The sequence below is a fragment of the Nomascus leucogenys genome, chromosome 7b (genome assembly GCF_006542625.1).
Source record: "Nomascus leucogenys isolate Asia chromosome 7b, Asia_NLE_v1, whole genome shotgun sequence".
Taxonomy (NCBI): Eukaryota; Metazoa; Chordata; class Mammalia; order Primates; family Hylobatidae; genus Nomascus; species Nomascus leucogenys.
This window is the reverse complement of record NC_044387.1, coordinates 45,044,716-45,068,551: the sequence shown is the minus strand read 5'-3', so window position 1 is coordinate 45,068,551 and position 23,836 is coordinate 45,044,716. Positions and strand designations below refer to the sequence as shown.

The 23,836-nt window shown below is 45.6% G+C and overlaps 1 protein-coding gene across 3 annotated transcripts in view; it reads left to right on the top strand.

Annotated features, from left to right (window-relative positions):
• Positions 1 to 7,261: 7,261 nt before the first annotated feature.
• The window catches only part of MICAL3 (microtubule associated monooxygenase, calponin and LIM domain containing 3), a 238,895-nt gene continuing 222,320 nt past the window's right edge, over positions 7,262 to 23,836 (top strand). For 2 of the 3 annotated variants that reach the window (XM_003278329.3, XM_030815781.1), the window contains exon 1: positions 7,262 to 8,997. The gene's annotated coding sequence lies outside the window, so the exon portion shown is untranslated. Of the gene's footprint in view, positions 8,998 to 21,623; positions 22,575 to 23,836 lie in introns of those variants that run through there. The other variant, XM_030815782.1, reaches the window with a different exon arrangement.

Sequence of the window (23,836 nt, the reverse complement as noted above, 5' to 3'; positions counted from 1 at the left end):
GTCATGTGCATTGTCACGTAATCCTCACACATGCCCCCATAAAATGGGGGAAAACTGATATTACTATTCCCATTTGACAGATGAGGAAATATGTGCTTTAGAGAAGTCTATTAATTTGCTCAACATCATGCAATTAATAAATGATACTGCTGGAACTGAAATGCAGGCCTTCTTCTAGGTCTAAAGACATTTTTGAAATACCTCTGGTGTTCGCTTATCCTTGCTCTTCCTGCCATCCTGTACCAGGGCCAGATCAGAAGTGAATGATCTGAATGCTCTGTGTGTGATCTAAGCGCGGCCTCCGTCTGGCTTTTGTCTCGGCAGATTGGGCTAAGTCCAGGGAGGAGCGCTGGCTGTTTCCAGGCATGCGGGCTCATTATGTCCAGGTGGAGGAGAGTAATGACTTACTCACTCACTTACTCAGTTACTTGCTTGGCTCCAAGCCAAGGAGCCTCTCCCAATTCTTCAGCCCCAAGGGGCCTCCTACAATAAAGAACCCTCACTGGTGTAGGGATTTATGCCGCTGAGACAATGTGGTTGGTGCCAGTGACTCTGCTGGTTAGAATGAAGGAAAGGGACTGACTCTTGGCTGTGTGGAAACCACAGAAAAGAGGACGAGGTTCCCATGGGCACACCTTCTGCTTCTTCCTACCCTTGGGCTTAGCTGTGTCTAAGAAACAGCAGTAAGGGATGCCAAGCACAGACCTGTCCCCATTCTACGGCCTGAACAAAGCCATAGGCAGGGTTTGGTCCTAGCCCTATCTCCACCCAAGGTGAGATGTCATCATCAGAAAACTCCTACTGGGCGTCTACCTGCAGCTCGCAGGACAGCAGTGATTTCTGCAACACCATGCCCTCCAGCAGCAACTCATGCCCTCCAGCAGCAACTCAGGCCCCCTGGTTTTGCAATATCGTGGTGGTAATTCTAAGTATCCCTGGGGTGGGGTAAAGGGACAGGAAGTGTTGTTGATACATTCTCAATGCTAAATGTATCAAAATTCACACTGATTTAAAAATAAACATATACCATCTGGCATTTTTAGGAAAATGAAGAAGGGATGGCTTTGGGGAGGATGAATTGCTAAGTGGCACAAAATAGGCTATAACCACTCCAAACAGATATGAGTCACTCGGAGGAGTTCAGTCTTGTGTCTTTCATTCCAAACCCCTGAGCCAAGCAGACCTGGTAGCAGAGCTGGAGGGTGGCCAAGCCCAGGAAGCCAGGCTGGGGGCAGGAAATACAACAGGGTAGTTTTTAGCTGGTATCCAGGGAACAGAGGGGGTGATAGAAAGAGGAGAGGCAGATGAAACCCATTACCACCTGGTCTCTTGCTACTAGGAAGATGGAATTCACTTCAGATTTTGGTCCCTTGGTGACTTGATTAACTACACGTTGAAGGTAGGCAGCTTACTGAGACACAGAGGGGGTAGCGGGTGAGGACCATAAACTCTGGAGTTGGTAGGATGAAATGAGTAAATATATATAAATCACCTAGAACAGTGCTTAATGTTCTAAGTAAAATACTAACGTTGGTTATTGCTCCTACTGAGTACAATGAAGAGCTGCAGTGGAAAGTCAGGGTCCTAGAGTGGCAATAATATGCAACACAGCTGGGTGCCGTGGCTCATGCCTGTAATTCCAGCACTTTGGGAGGCCAAGGTGGGCGGATCACCTGAGGTCGGGAGTTCGAGACCAGCCTGGCCAACATGGTGAAACCCCGTCTCTACTAAAAATACAAAAATTAGCTGGGCGTGGTGGCGCCCACCTCTAGTTCCAGCTACTTGGGAGGCTGAGGCAGGAGAATCAATTGAATCTGGGAGGCAGAGGTTGCAGTGAGCCAAGATGGCGCCGTTGCACGCCAGCCTGGCTACAAGAGCAAAACTCTGTCTCAAAAAAAAAAAAAAAAAAAAAAAAAATGCAGCACAAAAGCATTTAAGACAGAAACCTGTTCTGCAAAGAGGAAGAGGTACCAGTAGATGCAATTATGGCCGCCTGGGGCTTTCTATAGGCCAAGTTTAGGCTACCTCATTGGAATAATATAATGTAGTTTCAGAACTGTGACTTCCAGCTTCAGCAGCCTGGAAGAAATCCATCTCCCATTAATCTTTCTATCAGACTCCAGGAAAAAAATAAAGCAAAAATATTTTCCTATTTCATCTTTAAGAAAGTCAAATTATTCAAGATATACTGAGCACCTATCTGCATAAAATAGTCTAATGATTATAGGAGTTAAAATGAAGTAAAAGATTTGTTCCCTGCTGTTAAGGATCTTATAATCCCTTTGGGAAGACAAGGTCAATACTAATACAGATGAAAATGTAATCTTCTTCTTCTTGAACAGTAAGAATCTATAACTTCACACATTTCTCTCTTTGCCCAGACTTTGAGCAAAGCTTAGATTTAAATTCAGTGCCCAAATTCTGAAGCAACTCACTTTTTCTCAGGGGTCCTTCTGGATTCAATTATTTATTTATTTTTGAGATCTGGTTATGAGACTGGCTAATTTTTGGTAGAGACGAGGTTTTGCCATGTTGCCAGTTTGGTCTTGAACTCCTGGGCTCAAGCAATCCATCCGCCTTGGCCTCACAAAGTGCTGGGATTACAGGTGTGAGCCACTGTGCCTGGCCTGGCTTCAATTTTTTATTAAGAGTTTTATTTGTTTTTTTTTAAGATACATATTCTAATGACAAATCATTTGAATCGTTTTGGGAATCAGAAGGTCAAAAGCACTAAAACCTTATCTACTGGCATGAAATAGCAGTACAAGAAAAATAACCTGACTGGGCATGGTGGCTCACATCTGGAATCCCAGCACTTTGGGAGGCCAAGGTGGGTGGTTTGCTTGAGCCCAGGAGTTCGAGAACAGCCTGGGCAATATTGTGAGACCCTGTCTCTACAAAATACACACACACACACACACACACACACACAAACATTAGCCAGGTGTGGCGTCATGTGCCTGTAGTCCCAGCTACTCAGGGAGCTGAGGTGAGAGCTCTAGGCTGCAATGAGCTGTGATTATACCACTGCACTCCAGCCTGGGCAACAGAGTGAGACTTTGTGAAAGAAAGAAAGAGAGAAAAAAGAGAGAATGAAAAAAGAAAGAAGAGAAAGAAAGAAGAAAAATGAGAAAGGAAGAAGAAAAAAGAAAGAAAGAAAAGAGAAAAAGAAGAAAGAAAGAAAAAGAAGAAAGAGAGAGAAACAAAGAAAGAGAAAGAAAGAAAGAAAGAAAGAAAGAAAGAAATAAAGAAAGAAAGAAAGAAAGAAAGAAAAGGAAAGAAAAAGAAAGGAAGGAAGGAATAAAGAAAGAAAGATCCATGATGAAGACTCACAGAATCTTTGAGTTAAAGGGAACTTGGAAGTCATGGAGTCAACTCCTGTCCCAAAGTAGGTATCCTATAAGCTCTCAGATGCCTGGATCCCAGCATTTCCCTGAGCACACTTCCAGACCATTCTGTGGTGAGTCAGCAATTTTGGAAAATTCTTTGAACAGAAATCCATCTCCCATTCATCCTCATCCCTAATGATCCTCCTTCTGCCCTGCGGAGTGACATAGAACAAGCCGCATACCTCTTCTTCATTGGCAGCCATTCCCATACATAAAGTCAGTAATCATGTTCTTCAGAAGACTCCAGGCTAGACATGCTCAACTGCAGTGGCCCTTCATCCTGCTGAGCAGTGCCCAAGGCCTGCAGCCTCCTCCTCTGGTGGATGAAGTCTAGTTTATCAAGGTCCCTCCTGGAACCTTGTGCTACGGAGTGGTATAAATATGACCTGGCCGGCACCAAGATTCCTGGGCCAGTTACTCCCTGAAACATCAGGTTGCTCTCTGTCTACTAATGTAGCTCTGAGGTTGCATTAGCTGTTTCACCAGCTGCTTCCCACGTGGGACTCTTACTAAACCTGTTAGTTGACTTAACTCCCTATCTTCTGTTTCACATGCACAAGTCAGGCCTCTACTGTGCAACATATATTTTCAACCAAAAGTGCAGGCCATTATATTTATTCATGCTAAATCTGAACTTAGTGGTTTTAGTCTATCAAAAAGTCCAGGAAGACCTTTCTTTCTCTTTTAGATACAGGCTCCCACTCCATTGCCCAGGCTGGAGCGCAGTGATGCAATCATAGCTCAATGTAGCCTCAAACTCCTAGGCTTAAGGGATCCACTCTTGTGCACCGCCACACCTGGTTAATTTCCAATTTTTTTTTTTCCTAGAGACAGGGTCTCGAGCTGGGAGTCCTAGTGCACACCTGTAATCCTAGCTACTCGGAGGCTGAGGTGAGAGGATCCCTTGAGCCAGGAGTTCAAGGCTGCAGAGCTGTGATTGCACCACTGCACTCCACTCCAGCCTGGATGACAGAATGAGACCCTGACTCTTAAAACAAAATAAAATAAAATAACAGGTTCTTGCTATGTCGCCCAGGCTGATCAAACTCCTAATCTTAAGGGATCCTTCTGCCTCAGCCTCCGGAGTAGCTGAGATTACAGGTTCATTCTTAATGTTTATCCTGTCAACTATAGATTATAACTAAATTTTCATCTATTTTTGATTAGCTATCTATGGTAGCTTTCTGTCATTTACAAATGTAGGCAGCCTGCCTTCAGACTTCAAGATTACTAATGAGATGCAGAGTGACCTTGAATTAGTCAGTTAACCTCTGTAGCGCCCAGTTTCCTCATCTGAGGAAAGCAAGGGAGCAGAGAATGACCTTGTAGGTCTCTAGGAATTTCAGTGTACCTTACGCAAATAAAATGGCCAGCTGGTAAAAGACAGGGAAGGGGAAAAAAGCATAGACTGACCCCTTTCACTCGTGGCATAAAGTGGTCAAGTAAATGTTCTATGTTCAAATATATGTATTTAACTTTAAACCTCAGGCATTGTCTTTGGGTAATTAAACTCTGAGAACAACATGGTAGATACCTTCATTCATAATTAAACATTCAATTTTTGCATAGTACTAGTCTATGGGGGAGAAAAGCTGCAAAATTTACAGATATTTTGTCAATTTAATTGCAGTAAATTTGTTCCTAAATTCAGTATGTTATCTAAAACTGCTGGATGAAATATTAGTCTTTTTTTTTTTTTTTTTCTGAGACAGAGTCTCGCTGTGTCGCCCAGGCTGGGATGCAGTGGTGTGATCTCAGCTCACTGCAGCCTCTGCCTCCCAGGTTCAAGCAGTTCTCCTGCTTCAGCCTCCCGGGTAGCTGGAACTACATGCACGCGCCACCACGCCTGGCTAATTTTTCTATTTTTAGTAGAGACGGGGTTTCACCATGTTGGCCAGGATGGTCTTGATCTCTTGACCTCGTGATCCGCCTGCCTCGGCCTCCCAAAGTGCTAGGATTACAGGCATGAGCCACTGCACCCAGCCAAAGTATTAGTCTTATACTCACTTTAATGCAATAGGTGCTAAACACTGTTTTCAATATTCAGAAATTCACTCAATAAGAGAATTTATAAATGATCTATTGCCATGTTGAATCCACTTCTATTAATTTTCCAATAGCCTTTAGCCCTAAATTTAGTCAAGAGTAAAAAACCTTTTGGCCTGATCTGGTTTTAGAAGGTACATTTTAAAATAGTCAAAAGGACTAGATTCCCTCCCATCACACTTAACTTTCTTGGTGGGGAAAAAACAAATGCTGAAAAGGTTTAAAGAGATTCTAGAGTTGATGTTGTTCCCCCAGCTCCCACCTTCCGCCCTCTTTGCTGTCTTCTCTCAAGGAAGAAGAAAGCAGCATTAGGTTTCATTTCATCTTGGAGAACCATCAGCGAGATCACACAGCCTTATTGCCAACCTTTGACGGTTCTATTACTCTAGCTGCTTTTCCCGAGAGGTCTCCCCCACCCCACCCATCCAAGCCTAACCCTCTCTGACAAGTTTTTCAATTTACCCAATCATCCCAACAGCAGTAAACGCTGAGATTAAAACGTGAGGATCAGAGGGACAGGGCAGCTTTTCTATAGCAGGACTGAGGCTGAGGCCATCAGCAGGGTCAGTATCAAGCGAGCTCCAAGCTCCAGCATCCCCGGCCTAACCCAGGGCCTTGGAAAGCTCACCCCTTTCTCTTATTTTCTCTCCCTATTCTTACTTATTGAGGATTTTAAAATAGTAAAGGAGATATTGGGTTTTTCTGAGTAAATCAAAATAATCAACCAAAAAGCAACAAAGAACTAACTCTAGTTTCCCAAAGGGTTTGTGAGCTAAATAATTTAAATGCCATATACCAGGTGAGGGCACAACAGATGTGTGGAGGGCAGTGGAGTGGGACCATGCAGGCCCTGTGGGGAGCGGGGCTGGGTGAGTTGGATATCCCCCATTGGAGAGGACTGGAAAGTCTTTAAAATGTTAATACCCTTGGACCCAATATTCCACTTCTGGGACTCACCCGGAAGGAAATTATTCACACACAGGGGCAAGATTTATGAAGAAAAAATTTTATTGCCATTATTTACAATCAATAAAAGTTGGAAATATTCAATAAAAGGGAAATTATGAGATACTCATATGATTAAAATATTGTATGACATTTAAACTAATGTTTTTTAAAAATCCTCAAAGGAAGAGGAATTTCCCGCAAAGTTATTTTTAACAAAGAGATGCAGGGGGGGTAGTGTCCAGCATTGGAGCCAGCGGATAAGTCAGAATCGAATTGGTAAAGTGAAAAAAAAAAAAAATGAGCGGCGTGTGGGGCGTGTGTGCTGGGGGGGGGGGGGGGGGGGGGGTGGTGGAGGTGGATGACTAGTGAAAGAGAAAAAAAAAAAAAAAAAAAAAAAGGATGACTTGTGTGTGTGTGTGTGTGTGTGTGTATGGTTTTATCTCAACTTAGTTTAAAGCTAGAAAGCTAGAAAAAAGACTGGAAAGAAATTTGAATATTACTCATGGCTTTCTCTAGGTGATGAGATTATGGATGCTTTTCTTCCTTTATGTTTCTATATTTTTCAGTTTTTTTAAAATAAACATTTTGGCCGAGTGCAGTGGCTCATGCCTGTTATCCCAGCACTTTGGGAGGCTGATGAGGGCAGATCGCTTGAGCTCAGGAGTTTGAGACCAGCCTGGGTCATGTGGCAAAACCCCATCTCCACAAAAATTAGCTGGGTGTGGTGGTGCATGCCTGTAGTCCCGGCTATGCAGGAGGCTGAGGCAGGAGAATCGCTTGAACTTGGGAGGCAGAGGTTGCAGTGAGCTGAGATTGCACCACTGCACTCCAGCCTGGGCAATAGAGCAAGACTCGGACTCAAAAAAAAAAAAAAAAAATCTCCAGCGTCAAAAATAAAATAAAATGAGAGGTAGGAGAAATTATTAGAGATTCTGGACCCTTTAGGACATTTTTCCCTAATATCCACTCAGGCCATGCCCAGATGGCCTTGCACCTTCAGCTGTGGCATCAAACAAAACTGGGAATTGCAGCTTTACCACTTATCTCGCTGTATAAGCTTCCACAAGCAAGTTACTTACTCTTTGTGCTTTTAGGTTCTTAATAGGTAAAACAATGTTTTACATTAAAAATTAAATGAAATAGCTCCTGAAAAGCCCAGGCACATTGTCAGAGCTCAGTAAAAATGTGTTCCCTTACTCTAGTACTGGGGCAGAACACCTGCAGGTTTGTAGGCAGGGAGACATTAGTGGACAGAGTGGCTGGGTGATGAAGTGGGGCTCCAGAGGATGAGCAGGGATTGCCTCTGAGCCGGCACCCTGGCCCTGTCAGTTCCCCTCCTCACATGACGGACATGAAGGGAACACGAATGAAGCAGATGATGATATGGTTAAGGAAATACCACCTGGGACCAGAGAGAGCCCTTCTCAAGGAGTCGCCAGCCCAGAGTCGGCCCTCTTCTGAGCTCGCCGGCTGGAGTCAATCTGCTTTGGACAACACAGCTTCAGATGGAGATAATACTGAGGCCAGTGATCCTTGAAGACAAAATACTCTCTGGGCTTCTTTCTGCTCTGATTATAATGTTGCAATTATAATGAGCAGATGCTGATAGGAATTTGGTCAAATCCATCCCGTCTTCCATCTAACTTATTTTAGTGCCTGGTGGATTTCTGTCCAGCTCCATGGGCTGTGGCAATGCCGGGGCTGGCTGGAAGTGTGGAAGAGGCTGCCCAGGCTCCGGCATCAAGATGTTTTCTCTGGTGGGGAGGGGTGCGCGATCTGATCCTTGGAGCGCTTGCAACTGTAGCCCTCCCCCAGGGCTCTGCGCTGATCTCCAGGGTCATCATCATAGCAATAGTAAGAACTTCATTTTATAGCATTTTTCAATCTATAAGACAACGTTGTGTCCTTTATACCGTTGAAATTTCACGACTACTCAGATGTTACGCGACTTGCTCAGTATCCAACACTTGGTTCCTTCACTGGCTCCCGGAGACCTGGGTGCCAAAGCCACTGCAAGGCGGTGTGTGCTCGGTGGTGAACACAGCGAACACTGGCTGTGTGGTTAGCAGGATTCGCTGGGGAAGTGGCCTCAGGGGAGTGCTGGAATTTCCAACCTTCGAGGTGCTAGTAACGTGTGTCGAGGAAGGGGTTGGAGAAGGGGAGAAAATGAAAAGAAGGGGAGAAAATGAAAAGATGGGGAGGAGAAGAAATGGTTTGGTTTTGATTTTGGCTTGAGCCTCACCCGAGCGTCCCACGCCGCAGCTCGGCGGCCTCCTGGGGGCGCCCGCTCGCGTTGCCATGGCGCTCGCGCGGAGCCGCAGCCCCCCCAGCTAGCAGCGCGCGCTCCTGCAGCCCCGGCCGAGTCCCGGCGGAGAGCGCCCGCGTAGGCAGGCGCCCGGGGCAGCCCTAAGTCCTCGCCGCGCGGCCTGAGAACCCCCGGGCCCTGGGCGAGCGGGCTGGGCTGTGCAGCCCCCGAGGCTAACTGGGCGGGATCGCAGCTGCAGGGGTTGTGCGAGCAGCCACGGCGGCACCTGTGCCCTGCGGGAACCCACCCTGCCCCTGCCGAGGCAGGCGCCCACCGCCGGCGGTGATGCGGTGTGTGAAGCCCTAGTCGGTGAGTACCCTCCAGTCCCCCTGTGGACGAGCGAATCTAAATGACAAGGTTATGTGTTTCGCTGGATGTCTTTTAAGAATCACTTATTTAGATTGCTTATGATGGGGAAGCGTTTCCTTTGTGACATCTTTGTGTTTCTCGGATCTATTTCGTTTCCCTCTAAACGCAGCCCTCTCTCCTAGTGGGAACGACACCCAGTGTCCGTGTCTCGATCATCGCAAGACACCCACCAGCGCGGATGCCACGTACCACACACTCCCCAGAACCTGCCGGAGAGCAGGGCTGTCTTCCAGCCACGTCCACCCCATTGTCATTGTGCCCCATCCCGCAGTCAAAGGAAGAGCGTCCCCAGGCACCCCCGAGGCAGGCCAGGTGTCAGGACAGCCATCAGGCCCCTGGCAAAGCCGGGTCCGCTCTAGCGAGCTCAGCGCGGTGAGCCCATGAGCTCATTAGGAGCAGCGGCTGCTTCGCGCGGGGAACGCCGGTTTCCCTGCGGCAGAGGGGCCCTGCATCCGCCCGCGGCTCGCGGTGCTGGCCCAGGACCAGTGGCGCACACGCTTGCGCTCCCAGGCTGCAGGGCGCGCTGCGCCGGCGCAGCTCCCGGGCGTGTGCAACAAAAGGACGGCCAAGTTCATTCCCTCCTGGAAGCAGAGGAAGGGGCCTCATGACTTCTGGAGGCTGCATGTGTCTTAGAATCAAATGGTTATGACTCCATAGCAAAATGCTTTCTGTGTGTCAAGTCCTCTCCGTGCCTGCCAACCCCTTCCCTCCTCTCTCCTCCCTAAAATGCTTTCTTATTGGTCTGGCACTGTGATCAACTATTTAGAATTTTCATTGTTGTAAAGAAATCAAAAAAGGGTGAAACCGAGACCAGCTGTAGGCTGAAACGCTGGGCCCTGTGGTGCTATTCATTAGCTCTCAGGCCTGGCTGCTGGGGAGATTTTTAAAAATCCTGCTACCTGGGTCCTATCCCCGGAGATTCTGACTTAATTGGTCTGGGATATGGCCCAAACACTCGGATTTTTTAAATTTTCTTTTTGTGGGGAGGAGTGGTGGTGGCAAAATTTGGAGTGCATACTGGATTTTTTTTTTTTTTAACTTCCCAGGTGAGTCTAATGAGCTAAGGTGGCCACCCACCGTTCTAATCAATCAGGGTGACATTTTTCCAGGTGAACTTGGTAATACTTTAGTCTCTCAGGCTGCTGTTGGAGGGCAGGGTATGCAACTGTCATAAATGCTTGCAAGCTGCAGGCAAAGAGAGCTGGCAGGGCCTTGGGCTGCTCCAAGAAGCTCAGGATGAAGGCAGTGTCTCAAACGAGGGAGGGATCATCACTCTCGGAATAGGTCCCTTCACTAAATGAAGTGTTCTGATCTATATTCCAGGGCAAGGAGAAAGCAGATGCATACCTTTGCAAGTCTGTAGCGTGAAAGCTGTGTCCCCCTGTACATTTGTGGACTTCATGGCTGCCTATGTACTAACCAGAGTCACATGTGTATATCCCCCCACCACCCACCTACTACAAGGAGAATGGACACTTAGAAAGCAGAAGAGGGGGCTGGGCGCGGTGGCTCACGCCTGTAATCCCAGCACTTTGGGAGCCCAAGGTAGGCAGATCGCTTGCGGCCAGGAGCTGGAGACCAACCTGGCCAACGTAGTGAAACTCAGTATCTACTAAAAATACAAAAATTAACCAGGTGTGGTGGTGCATGCCTGTAGGCATGAGAATAGCTTGAGCCAGGGAGGTGGAGGTTGCAGTGAGCCAAGATCACACCACACGGCACTCCAGCCTGGGTGACAGAGTAAGACTCTGTCTCAAAAGAAAAAAAAAAAGAGGGGTTCAGAATGCAGTAGTCACTCTGGAGAAGGAAGAGGCAACAAATAAGATCACCTAGAAATTGTAAAGTGTTGTCTTTCTCAGGCCTAAAATCCTTCCACATGGCAAGTCCCTCCTAAGCCTATGGGAAATCCTAGAAACTTCCTCTCCCTGAAAATTGGAGCCCCAGGTAAAATCTTCCCCACAGGTACTGTTGCAGACTGGGGGTGGGCGGCAAAAAGTTTCCTCTAACCCTTGCCTTCTAAAGTTACCATGAGTGTTCATAAACACCAAGGCAGGTGGAGGCAGACACTCCACAGCGAGTTCACAATGACTAAGGGGCTCAAGGAAATTAGATAAGGTCTTAAAACTCGGGGTCTGAAATGTTAAAATTTTACATACACTAGAAAATGTGATCTACCCACCTGGTGCTGGAACGTCACCAGGCACAGCTTCCCAATGACCTCACTTTCATTTGGGTTAAGTAGAGAAGGGGTTAAGATCTCCTGCGAGATAGGTATAAATGATGGTACCATGTCTTCTGAAACCCTTGGGCACGGCTCAATCATACACCTCATAAATAGGCAAGAGGATTAAGATGTTGTTTAAAGCACACACAACCCACCCAATGTGGACAACAAAGCTTAATGTGCCAGGGCCACTGAGGGAGTGGCCGGGAAGGGTCTCCCTACCATAGAATGGCCACAGTCTCCCACGTGGCCTACCAGATTGCTTGTCTCCACATGCTCCTTTCTGCGTTCCCACGCACTGACTACACACTCCCTCCCTCTCCTGTGCCCCACTCCCTCCAAGCAACCCAAAACAGAACAACTTCCATCCTTCCCTTTAGTCTTTGCTTTTCTAGTCTGTGCATAGCCATGCACGCATCATTTTGTTCCCTCCTGGAGTCAACCTGACCTCTTGAGACAATGCCTTCATTTCACCTGGGCCTCCCACAGGTTTCCCTAGTACTCACCTAGGTGAGCTGGGCGATGGGCATGCTTCACTCTCTTGGCTCAGCGGGAGCTGCTCCTGACTAGTTCTCCGTGAAGGATGGCTCACAGAGGCTTCTGCTACTTCCAGCCCAAATGTCCTTTCCTGACAGGTCACCTCAGGGCTGATCCATCTCATGAGACAGGGCAGGCCAGCCATGTGAGGGCTGCCAGCCCAGTAAATGGCTAATCCAGGAATAGCAAAACCATATCTCATTTCTGTTACCCCTCCCTGCCACGACCACCAATATCTATTCTCTGAAAAAGGCAATTTACTGCTCAGGCCACTGGGGGAAAATGTCCAGTTGATCCAGCTTAACCCATGTATATCAGTTCATCTTTAGGGCGCTACCTAAACTCACAGTGGGACTACTGGAGACATTGTGTGGCTTTAATAAATTCCCTTTTCACACTTTTTAAAACTGTGGATTGTGACTCATCAGTGAGTCATGAAATCAACTTGGTGGGCCATTTAATTTAATTAATTTATTTATTTGAGATAGGGTCTCACCCTGTCACCCAGGCTGGAGTTTAGTGACGAGATCTTGGCTCACTGCAGCCTCTGCTTCCCAGGTTCAAGTGATTCTTGTGCCTCAGCCTCCCAAGTAGCTGGGACCACAGGTGCCCACCACCACACCCGGCTAATTTTTGTATTTTTAATAGAGATGGGGTTACCATATTGGCCAGGTTGGTGTCGAACTCCTGCCTCAAGTAATCTGCCTGCCTCAGCCTCCCAAAGTGCTGGGATTACAGGTGTGAGCCTCCGCACCCAGCCTATTTTTTTTTTTTTTTTTTTTTTTTACTTTTTAAAGGTTTACAGCCGTTTTATTTAAAAGTATATATTTAACACAATGAAATAAACACTGATATATTGAAGCCTGGTTAATAGTAGTGTAACAATATATTTTGATGATTACATTATTTTAAACCACAAACTACACTGAAAAATTAATGCTGATAAAACTCTTGGTCATAATATTAAGAAATACCGTATATAAATTGAAAATATGATTGCTTAAAATTTGAAAATGGAAGTGCACTCATTTGGACAGTCAGAGTTTAACATAATCTGAAGGGAGAGGATCTCTAACCCAAAATATATCTTTCAGGTTAAGAGAAGGAAAAAGAAGTGTAGTTTATCTTAAAGGATGATGGGAGTTTGTTTCTTCAGGTGGAAGATATTCCCAGTGTCCTCAGGTTTTGCAGTAAAATCGTATCACTGAGCACGAAGATTTTCCTTGGGAAGCTGCCCTGTCAATTTTATCTGCCTCCAACATTGTCTTCTTAAAAACATCAGCAGCAGTCTTATTTTCTCTAGCAGAAAATTCCGAAAAAGCTGCATTCCAAGATTCTGCCAAAGCTTCCCTGATCACCCTTTTTTTTCTTTTTTTAATTTTTGAGACAGAGTCTTGCTCTGTCATCCAGGCTGGAGTGCAATGGCGCGATCTCAGCTCACCGCAACCTCCGCCTCCCAGGCTCAAGCAATTCTCCTGCCTCAACCTCCTGAGTAGCTGGGATTACAGGCGCACGCCACCATGCCCAGCTAATTTTTGTATTTTTAGTAGAGACAGGGTTTCGCCATGTTGGCCAGGCTGGTCTCGAACTCCTGACCTCAGGTGATCTGCCTGCCTTGGCCTCCCAAAGTGCTGGGATTACCGGCGTGAGCCACTGCGCTCAGTCTGATCACCCTTTTCATATGCAGATCTTTCTTATTCCCAACCGACATAATAGATATTTCCACATTCCCCACCATATCCAATGATTTGCCATGGATAACTGTAATCACTTCAGAACTTTTCATTGATGTGACAGAATACACAATAATACAACCATTAATGTCTATGGAGTTTGTTTGAGGAAAAATGGAATATTCATCTTGGGTGGGTCCTTTTTTTTTGAGTCAGGGTCTCCCTCTGTCATCCAAGCTGGAGTGCAGTAGTCTTGTGATCTCAGCTCACTGCAGCCTTGAACTCCCAACTCAAGCGATGCTCCCACCTCATCCTCCTGAGTAGCTGGAACTACAGGCATGCATCACCATGCCTAGCTAATTTTTGTACTTTTTGTACAGACAGGGTTTTGCCATGTTCTCCAGGCTGGCCTCCAACTCCTGGGCTCAAGTGATCCACCCTCCTCGGCCTCCCAAAGTACTGGTATTATAGGCATGAGCCACTGTGCCTGGCCAGTTGGGCCATTTTAAAAAGGAAGAATAGAAAATACCAGAGTGTATATGTGTAGTGAAGGGAAGATTTGTGTCCTGAGATTTGTGTTTCAGTTTTGTTTACTGTGTGTGTGTGTGTGTGTGTGTGTGTGTGTATATATATATATATTTTTTTTTTTTTTTTTTTTTTTTTTTTTTCTTGAGACAGAGTCTTTGTCGCCCAGGCTGGAGTGCAGTGGTGCAATCTTGACTCACTACAACCCCCGCCTCCCAGGTTCAAGTGATTCTCAGCCTCCCAAGTAGCTGGGACCACAGGAGCCCACCACCATACCCTGCTAATTTTTGTATTTTTAGTAGAGATGGGGTTACCTTGTTGGCCAGGCTGGTCTCGAACTCCTGACCTTGGGTGATCCACCTGCCTTGGCCTCCCAAAGTGCTGGGATTACAGGCATGAGCCACCATGTCCAGCCTGTATATGTATATTTTTGTTGTGTACACTGAATCGTGATGCCAAATATATTTCTTATTATGAATCACGGTCAAGAAACTTTTAAAGTCGTTACCTTGAGCAAATACCGACAGAAACTGGAGTTGAATCAAAATGAAATATTAAAAGGTCAAATTCTTCAAGAGCTAGCAAAAAAATAGAATTCAGTATATTTTAGATCTATGGATAATTTTCAAGTTAGAAGAATCCATGGGGGAAAACTGTGTTCATTTAAATTTAAAATTTCTATCGGCCGGGCACAGTGGCTCACGCTTGTAATCCCAGCACTTTGGGAGGCAGAGGCAGGCGGATCACGAGGTCAGGAGTTCAAGACCAACCTGGCCAACATGGTGAAACCTCGTCTCTACTAAAAATACAAAAAATGAGCCGGGTGTGGTGGCGGGCGCCTGTAGTACCAGCTACTCAGGAGGCTGAGCCAGGAGAATGGTGTGAACCTGGGAGGCAGAGCTTGCAGTGAGCGGAGATCGAGCCACTGCACTCCAGCCTGGGCGACAGAGCGAGACTCCATCTCAAAAAAAAAAAAAAAAAAAAAAATTAGCCGGGTGTGGTGGCGGGTGCCTGTAATCCCAGCTACTCGGGAGGCTTAGGCAGGAGAATCGCTTGAACTCGGGAGGCAGAGGTTGCAGTGAGCCGAGATCACACCACTGTACTCCAGCCCAGGTGACAGAATGACACTCTGTCTCAAGAAAAAAAAAAAAATTCTATCAAATGAAAAAGGAACAGAGTGGGGGAAATACTTGCATTATATATTACAAATTTGAAGTTAACCTCTGTTAGGCCAGGCATGGTGGCTTACGCCTGTAATCCCAGCACTTTGGGAGGCGGAGGTGGGTAGATCACAAGGTCATGAGTTCGAGACCAGCCTGGCCAACATTGTGAAACCCCATCTCTACTAAAAAAAATACAGAAAATTAGCCAGGCATGGTGGCGGGCACCTGTAATCCCAGCTACTCAGGAGGCTAAGGCAGGAGAATCACTTGAACCTGGGAAGTAGAAGTTGCAGTGAGCCGAGATTGCGCCATTGCACGCCAGCCTAGGCAAGAAGAGCAAGACTCCGTCTCAAAAAAAAAAAAAAGTTAACCTCTGTTAAACCAATAATCCATTTCAAATAGGGAGAATGGGCATGGGAGCATGGACAAGGGGGAGGCAGAGACTCAAGGACTGACTTGGGCCTTTGGAAGGCCGGGTTCTATAAGGCTTTTTTCCTGAGTGTTGTGGTGCAAGAAAGTTATTGGTAAATTAGTTACAATTTCTGTTCCCCCCACTACATACTGCTCTTTTAATGTTGAGCCAAACCTTTAATAAAGCATTTTGAATACTGCAGAAAGAAAAGAAACTTTTTTATTTTTATTTTTATTTTGAGACAGAGTCTCGCTCTGTCGCCCAGGCTGGAGTGCAGTGGCGCAATCTCGGCTCACTGCGAGCTCCGCCTCCCGGGTTCACGCCATTCTCCTGCCTCAGCCTCCTGAGTAGCTGGGACTACAGGCACCCGCCACCATGCTCGGCTAATTTTTTGTATTTTTAGTAGAGACGGGGTTTCACCGTGTTAGCCAGGATGGTCTCAATCTCCTGACCTCATGTTCCGCCCGCCTCGGCCTCCCAAAGTGCTGGGATTACAGGCGTGAGCCAACGTGCCCAGCCTAGAAACATTTTAAAGAGTTTTAAAGCATTACAATTCTGTGCATAACGGTCTACTGTATGATTCCATTTATATAACACTCTGGAAAAGTTGAAACTATAGGGAAAGAAAATAGAAGAGCGATTGCCAAGGGCTGTTTGGAGGGAGAATGTGACTACAAAGGCACAGCAGGAGACTTTTCAGGATCATAGAACCATTCAGTGACCTGTCTATAGTTGTTAAAAGTCATAGAACTACATACAAAAAAGAATAACTTTTTGATATGTGAATTATACCTGAATAAACCTGACTGGAGGACAAAAAACAACTCTCCAGGGATAAATTCACAGTTCATAAAAAGAAATTCATCTACATGAGGCAATGCAATGAACAAAACATTGATATGTGTTCACTGTTGATAGCAATCAAAAGTGCAAATTACAACACCATTATACTGTTATGCTTCTTGCTAATGGTTAATAATTTTTCAAAACCACAACATAATGCTATTGAGGTTGCAGTAAAATTCCATATTTATTGTGGGTTGCATTATAAATTGATAACTTTTGTGAGGAATGCAACATGACAATATATGGGAAAAGCCATAAAATTACTACCACTATAGAGGAAAAGCCATAAAATTACCAAACCCAGGAATTTATCCCAATAAAATTAGTTAACAAAGGTTTTTAAAATTTCAGATGCATAAAAAATACCCTCTGTTGTGTTGGTTATAATAGAAATAAGTAGAAATCACTGAAACGTATAATATTATAGGGACAGTGTAAAATTTTGTTGGTACATTGATACAATGGAATATCTTGCATTCACAACCAAAGCCTAAATCAAGAGGCATGTAGAAAGAAACATGGAAAATACTTTTGATAAAAGGAACAATAGCCAATAGAACATAGCAAGCACATCATGTTCGTAATTGTAATAATCTGTGTGCCTGTGCCATAGCTGTGCTGAAGTGATGGATTAGAGATGAGTCTTAGGGTCGCGTGTGGTCGGAGGCCATGACAGGCGGATTACCTGAGGTCAGGAGTTCAAGATCAGCCCGGCCAACATGGTGAAACCCCGTCTCCACTAAAAATACAAAAATTAGCCGAGTGTGCTGGCAGTCACCTGTAATCCCAGCTACTTGGGAGGCAGAGGGAGGAGAATCACTTGAACCCACGAGGCGGAGGTTGCAGTGAGCCAAGATCGCACCACTGCACTCCAGCCTGGGTGACAGAGCGAGACTCCATCTCAAAAAAAAAAAAAAAAGATGAGTCTTAAGTCTTAAATTTGCAAAATTCTCTTGCTGTTGTTATACTGCCTTTTTAATAACAAAGAACCCTCAAATAAAACCTTTGAGATTGGAAGAAATGAATATAGAAGAAAAGAGAAATCTCAGAAATTATGATATATTACAATGTAGAATGTTTTTTCTTAGCCCCAGAAACCAGAAGAATCCCAAGAGTCACAATTATGTTGAGTAAATCCAAGCTGTGTGGGTTTTCTTTCTCTCTTGCTGTCATTTAACTTTGGTGAAGTCCTTGCTTACGGCAGGTAGTTTGTGAATATCTACTGACTGCTAAATAAATGCCAAGGCCATCTTTTAGTTGTACTTTTCACAATCACAGGCCTGGGAAAACTTGAATTTATCTCTGAAAAAGCATCAGAAATCTTAGTACAAGCAACACTTTCTCTTTTTTTTTTTTTTTTTTTGAGATGGAGTCTCGCTCTGTCGCCCAGGATGGAGTGCAGTAGCGCAATCTCGGCTCACTGCAAGCTCCGCCTCCCGGGTTCATGCCATTCTCCTGCCTCAGCCTCCTGCCACCACGCCCTGCTAATTTTTTGTATTTTTAGTAGAGACGGGGTTTCACCGTGTTAGCTAGGATGGTCTTGATCTCCTAACCTTGTGATCTACATGCCTTGGCCTCCCAAATTGCTGGGATTACAGGCATGAGCCACTGCACTCAGCCTAACACTTTCTCTTTAACTGCTTATTTTTAGGACTTTAATTTTTCCAGCATAGGGAACGTATCTTTGGGGACTTTTTCCCCCATTAAGAGAATTGTAAGAATATTTTAAGTAGGTCACAACTCCTAGTGGAAAGAAGGGTATGTAATGAACAGCGCTCTGGGGAAGCTTTTTTAGAAATGTGCCTAATGTGGATGTTTAAGTGATGGAGCTTTATCTTTTGAAGTGGGAAAGAGGGAAGGGGAAGAAGGTAAGAGCAGGAACAAAGCCAGCAACTTGGAAAAGCTGTTCTCTTCCTCCCAGGCTCTGGTATTTTCAGATCGAATGGCCTAATATACAGTTCCTGGGTTCTCCTGAACCTTTGGTTTGCTACATAACCTCAAGATAAACATTTAGTGTCTTAGTGCCTCATTTTTATCATCCTTCACAGGAATGAAAATTCTTACTCTATTCCTTCTCCCAAGGCACGTTGGATGGGAGAATTCGATTGTATTATGCGCACCCTGTGCTCTTTTTCCTAAGGGCATCTGAATTTTCTGGTAGGACTTCTACAGACAGGAAACCAAGAAATGTCTGTGTGTGTGTGTGTGTGTGTGTGTGTGTGTGTGTGTGTGTGTGTCTAAGAGAGGGAGAGAGAGGGGCTGGGCATGATGGCTCATGCCTATAATTCCAGCACTTAGGGAGGCTGAGGTGGGTGGACTGCTTGAGCCCAGGAGTTTGATACCAGCCTGGGCAACATGGTAAGACCCCGATTCTACAAAAAATTTAAAAATTAGCTGTGGTGGCACACACCTATAGTTCCAGCTACTGGGGAAGCTGAGGTGAGAAGATTGCTTGAGCCCAGGAGTTCAAGGGTACAGTGAGCTGTTATTGTACCACTACATGCCAGCCTGGGCAACATAGCAAGACCTTGTTTCTCTTTTTAAAAAAATAGAGGGGGAGAGAGATAGAGAGATTGTATTTGGGTCAACTCAGAAGCAGTAATCTTTGGACTAAAAGTGCCAATTGCTTTAATTTACTATGCAGATAAAATAATTTTCATTCTTAGGGACAGGCATTTCTGTTTATTAAGCACATACCCTACGCCATGTGCTTTCCTATGCATCACCTCCATCCATCCTCAACAGCTCTGTGGCTTCGGCATTGCTACTCCCATTGTGCATTTTTATGTGGGAAGTGGGGATTTGAAGTCATTTTGCTCTTCCAAAAAAACCCATGCTCTTGTCATGACCCCACATCAGACAGACTTGGGTTCAGATTCTGACTGTGGCACTCATTAGCTGTGTGACCTTGGGCACATCTTTTAACTTCTCTGAAGCTCAGCTACTGGTACTAAAACAGGGATAATGACAGAAAATGAAGTTATTAAGAGAATTGGAGAGTACACCTCTAGGGCTTTTTGATTGTAAACAACAGAAATATACTCTAGGGCTAACTTTGGAGAAGGATGGAAGACATTTATTAGAAGGATATGAATTAGCTCATATAACTGAATGCAAAGCAAACAGCCAGGTCTTAGAAAGGATGAGAGCCAGGCCAGCTGAAGAGATCTCAAGAATAGGGAGGTAACTGCCTTCCTTCTTCAGGGGATTCTTGACTGCATGAAGCAGCTCCAGTTGTTTTCAGTTCTGTGGCTCTCTGCTTGACACTCAACTTCCAGGAAGACAGGTCAGATGGACGAGGCTGGGTCATGTGCTGCCTTCCTCATGGATGGAGAGCAAGGTGCCTCCATCCCCATGCCCACCAGGCCTGCATGCAGTGGGGGAAAGGTAGTTTCCACAACAGAAGCTAAGATGTAGGCACTGTTACCAAGCAAGGGGGTCTGAATGCTGGGCAGGCTAAAGCCACAGTTATCCACCGTGGAGCTGGGCAGTCAGATGTCCCAGCCCAGGACCTGGCACAACGGAGTGGCTCGGTAAATGCTTGGTTTTGCTGGTGGTGTTTTCACATGACCACCTGTGAGGCAGCAGTTCCAGACCAGTAAATCACCATGTAACAGTACATCTAGAAATCCTATCTCAGCATTCTTCGTAGGCGTGTCATGTTGTGATACACACAGAAGATGGTATTTGAGCAGCGAATATCTGAGGTAAACTGACAAGGTGCTCCTGCAGGAGGAGACTGGCTGGGAGGCTCTGGCCACCCCAGCCCTATCTGGCAGCCCGGGGAGCTGAGGGAATCAATATGGCACTTATGGGTGATGCACCGGTGAAGAAGCCCAATTAGATGACAGAACTTCAGGCTCCCCGCCCACCACCATCGCCTTGGTCTCAGCACTGCCTGGCCCTCCTTTACCCCTCCAAAAGTTTGAAAGAGGGTCCCTCCCCATGAGGGCCGAGGCCTGAGGCCCAGTAGAGTCAGCAGTGGTACCTCTGCCTTTCCCCACCGATGACTGCCAACTGCCAGCTGTCCACTCACTCCTTAGGGCTTTCATTGTCAGGAAGTTAAGCTTTTCAGGAAACAAAAAGTAACTTCTCTTCTTATTTATTTATTTTTTTTGAGACAGAGCCTTGCTTTGTTGCCCAGGATCGAGTGCAGTGGCATAATCTCTGCTCACTGCAACCTCCATCTCCCAGGTTCAAGTGATTCTTCTGCCTCAGCCTCCTGAGAATCTGGGATTATAGGCTCCCGCCACCATACCCAGCTAATTTTTGTATTTTTAGTAGAGACGGGGTTTCGCCCTGTTGCCCAGGCTGGTCTTGAACTCCTGACCTCAGGTGATCCGCCCACCTTGGCCTTTCAAAGTGCTAGGATTACAGGTGTGAGCCACCAGACCCTGCTCTAAGTTCTTCTTTTAAAATTTTTTATTATTTATTTATTTTATTATTATTATTATTATTTTGAGACGGAGTCTCACTCCGTTGCCCAGGCTGGAGTGCAGTGGCGCGATCTCAGCTCACTGCAAGCTCCGCCTCCCAGGTTCATGCCATTCTCCTGCCTCAGCCTCCCAAGTAGCTGGGACTACAGGCACCCGCCACCACACCCGGCTAATTTTTTTTTTTTTGTATATTTAGTAGTCTATTTACTATAATATAGTAATATTTTTACCGTGTTAGCCAGGATGGTCTCAATCTCCTGACCTCGTGATCTGCCCGCCTCGGCCTCCCAAAGTGCTGGGATTACAGGCATGAGCCACTGCGCCTGGCCTTTATTTATATATTTTTTTTAGATGGAGTCTCACTCTTGTTGCCCAGGCTGGAGTGCAATGGCACGATCTCGGCTCACTGCAAGTGATCTCAGCTCACCGCAACCTCCGCCTCCTGGGTTCAAGCCATTCTCCTGCCTCAGCCTCCCAAGTAGCTGGGATTATAGGTGTGCGCCACCACGCTTGGCTAGTTTTGTATTTTTTAGTAGAGACGGGCTGGTCTCAAACTCCTGACCTCAGGTGATCCGCCTGCCTAGGCCTCCCAAAATGCTGGGATTATAGGCGTGAGCCACTGTACCCAGCCAACTTTGCTTCTTGATAAAGCTGGGAACATCTGGCCCAAGGGGCCTAGACGATTTTAGAGCATTTAGCTCTCTGCCTACTTGTCAATGATGGCATTGATTGTGAAAATCAATGATTGTGCTGTGATACAGTCCCTGGAGGCCGAGCTGCAATTGCTCGTGCTCACATGGGGGTTTCCAAGCAGGGCCAAAAGCAGCACTGCAGGCCTGTGATCGCTGAGGCTGCCAGAGAGGAGACATTCAGTCTCAAAGAGATATGCAGGTTCTCCTCAATCGCTTTTCTTTTCTTCCTGTTTGTTTTTTCTTTTGGTTGCCGGGGGGAGGGAGGCTGCTGTTTAAAAATTGTGTTTATTTTTTCCCCATTACAAAAGTATGTTCCATACTCCATTCTCTTCGCAAATGAAAAAGCACAAATAATCAAAAAGAATATAATTTCAAAACACCCAACTCCCCACCCATCCCTCTATTCACCTGGCTGTGAACATGTTAGTATTTATCCTTCTCAATTCTCCTTCTTTCTAACCCTCCAAGCCTCCACCTCCCGGCAGTGAGGTGCTTTGCCTGAAAAACCCTGGCTCAAGGTGGAAAGAACTCTGCTCCTTTTCTGCCAGCGGGAGCTAAGATAAGAAAAAAGGAAGCTCACTTCTCAGAATACCTTTTTCATCTCCCCATGAAATCCTACCATTCTTTTGAGGGACCTCTCAAATACCCTTTCCTCCATAGAACGTTCCCTGCTCTCTTAGATGGAAGCCTTCTCAGTCTGAGACAGCACTTTCCACCTGACAAAGACGCTCTCTATCCAAGTCTCACTTTCCCTGCACTATTGCAAGCTCCTTAAGGTCAGACCCTATGTCTAATTGTCCTTTGCACAGCTCTCAGCAACCAGACAAGTGCCTTGCCCATCACAGACACCAAGGGATGAATGAAAGAAAAAGAATCAGATGCTTAAATCAAACAGAAGTTCACATGATCTCAAATGGGAGGGAAGAGAAGGATTTGGAGTCTGTCCTGTGCACAGGACAAAGGAAGGCTTGACATCTTTCCCTTCCCTACAAGAGGCTCCTCCCCTCAGGTGCGTCTTCTCTGAAATCTGAAAATGCTGATGTGCATGCTGGCAGTTTCAAGCTCATTAGTTCCATTCTGAGGCTTTATCAGGGCCTCTTCTACCACTATTCCACTTCCTAAATGGGAAGTATCATATGCTTTCTCCCTGCTTCCCTCCCTCCCCTCCCTTCCCTTCCCTCAGTCCTTTCCTTCTGTCATTTTCTCTTTCACAATTGAAAACAGAGCTGTGTAAAATAAGTCATATTCAGATAGAACCCAATTGGGCTGAATTTGACCACATGGAATTTTGAAGCCAATGTTTTTATTTTATTTTTTATTTTTATTTTTAAAGACAGGGTCCCACTCTGTTACCCAGACTAGATTGCAGTGGCATCATCATAGCTCACTGCAGCCTCCACCTCCTGGGCTCAGGCAATCCTCCTGCCTCAGTCTCCTGAGTATCTGGGACTACAGGCATGCACCACCAGGCCCAGCTAAGTTTTGTGTTTTTTTATAGAGACAGGGTCTTTCTTTGTTGCCGAGGCTGGTCTCGAACTCCTGGCTTCAACTGATCCTCCTGCCTCAGCCTCCCAAAATTCTAGGATTACAGGCATGAGCCACTATGCCTAGCCTACTGTTTTTATCTTTAACGGCAACATGTCTGAGCAGTGGAGGAAGGCAGGACTAGAAAGACTTCTCCTCCTCACTGCAAAAGGAACCAATGACAAGGGCAAGTTTATTTGTTTTAGTTCTGCAGAGGTATAGCATTTACTCTTGTCTAGTGCAGAGCATAGAGCTCTAAGGTCTGCGTTCAAAGAATCAAGTCCTACAGAATGTGTGTGTCTGTATTTAAATATACATTTATATATATAATATATATTTTATAAATTTTTCTTAGATGTAGTGAATATGAGAATATAAGTCCAGAAAACCCTGTTTATAAAATTTGCCATGTTTCCCAGAGACTTTCAAGAATCCAGGCGGAATTGGCTTAGGGAAGGAGTCTTCCTGCGAGTTACAGAAGGACTCTAGAAATCTCTGTTCTGGTGATGATTGTGATGTGCAATTGTAGACTTTATTTTGCAGTGTCTTGGTAACTAGAGATTTCTTCTGCATATTCCCATCTTGGTTTTGTCTGTTTTCGCTACATAGAATTTCTGGCTACTGCTGAACATACACATGCCAATCAGTTAGGGGAAAAACCACCCAATTTTTAGCCATTGTATTGTGAGAAACTGATGCAGAAGTAGATTTGCAACTTTGTCAAGTTACGTTTTAATTTCCCTTTTT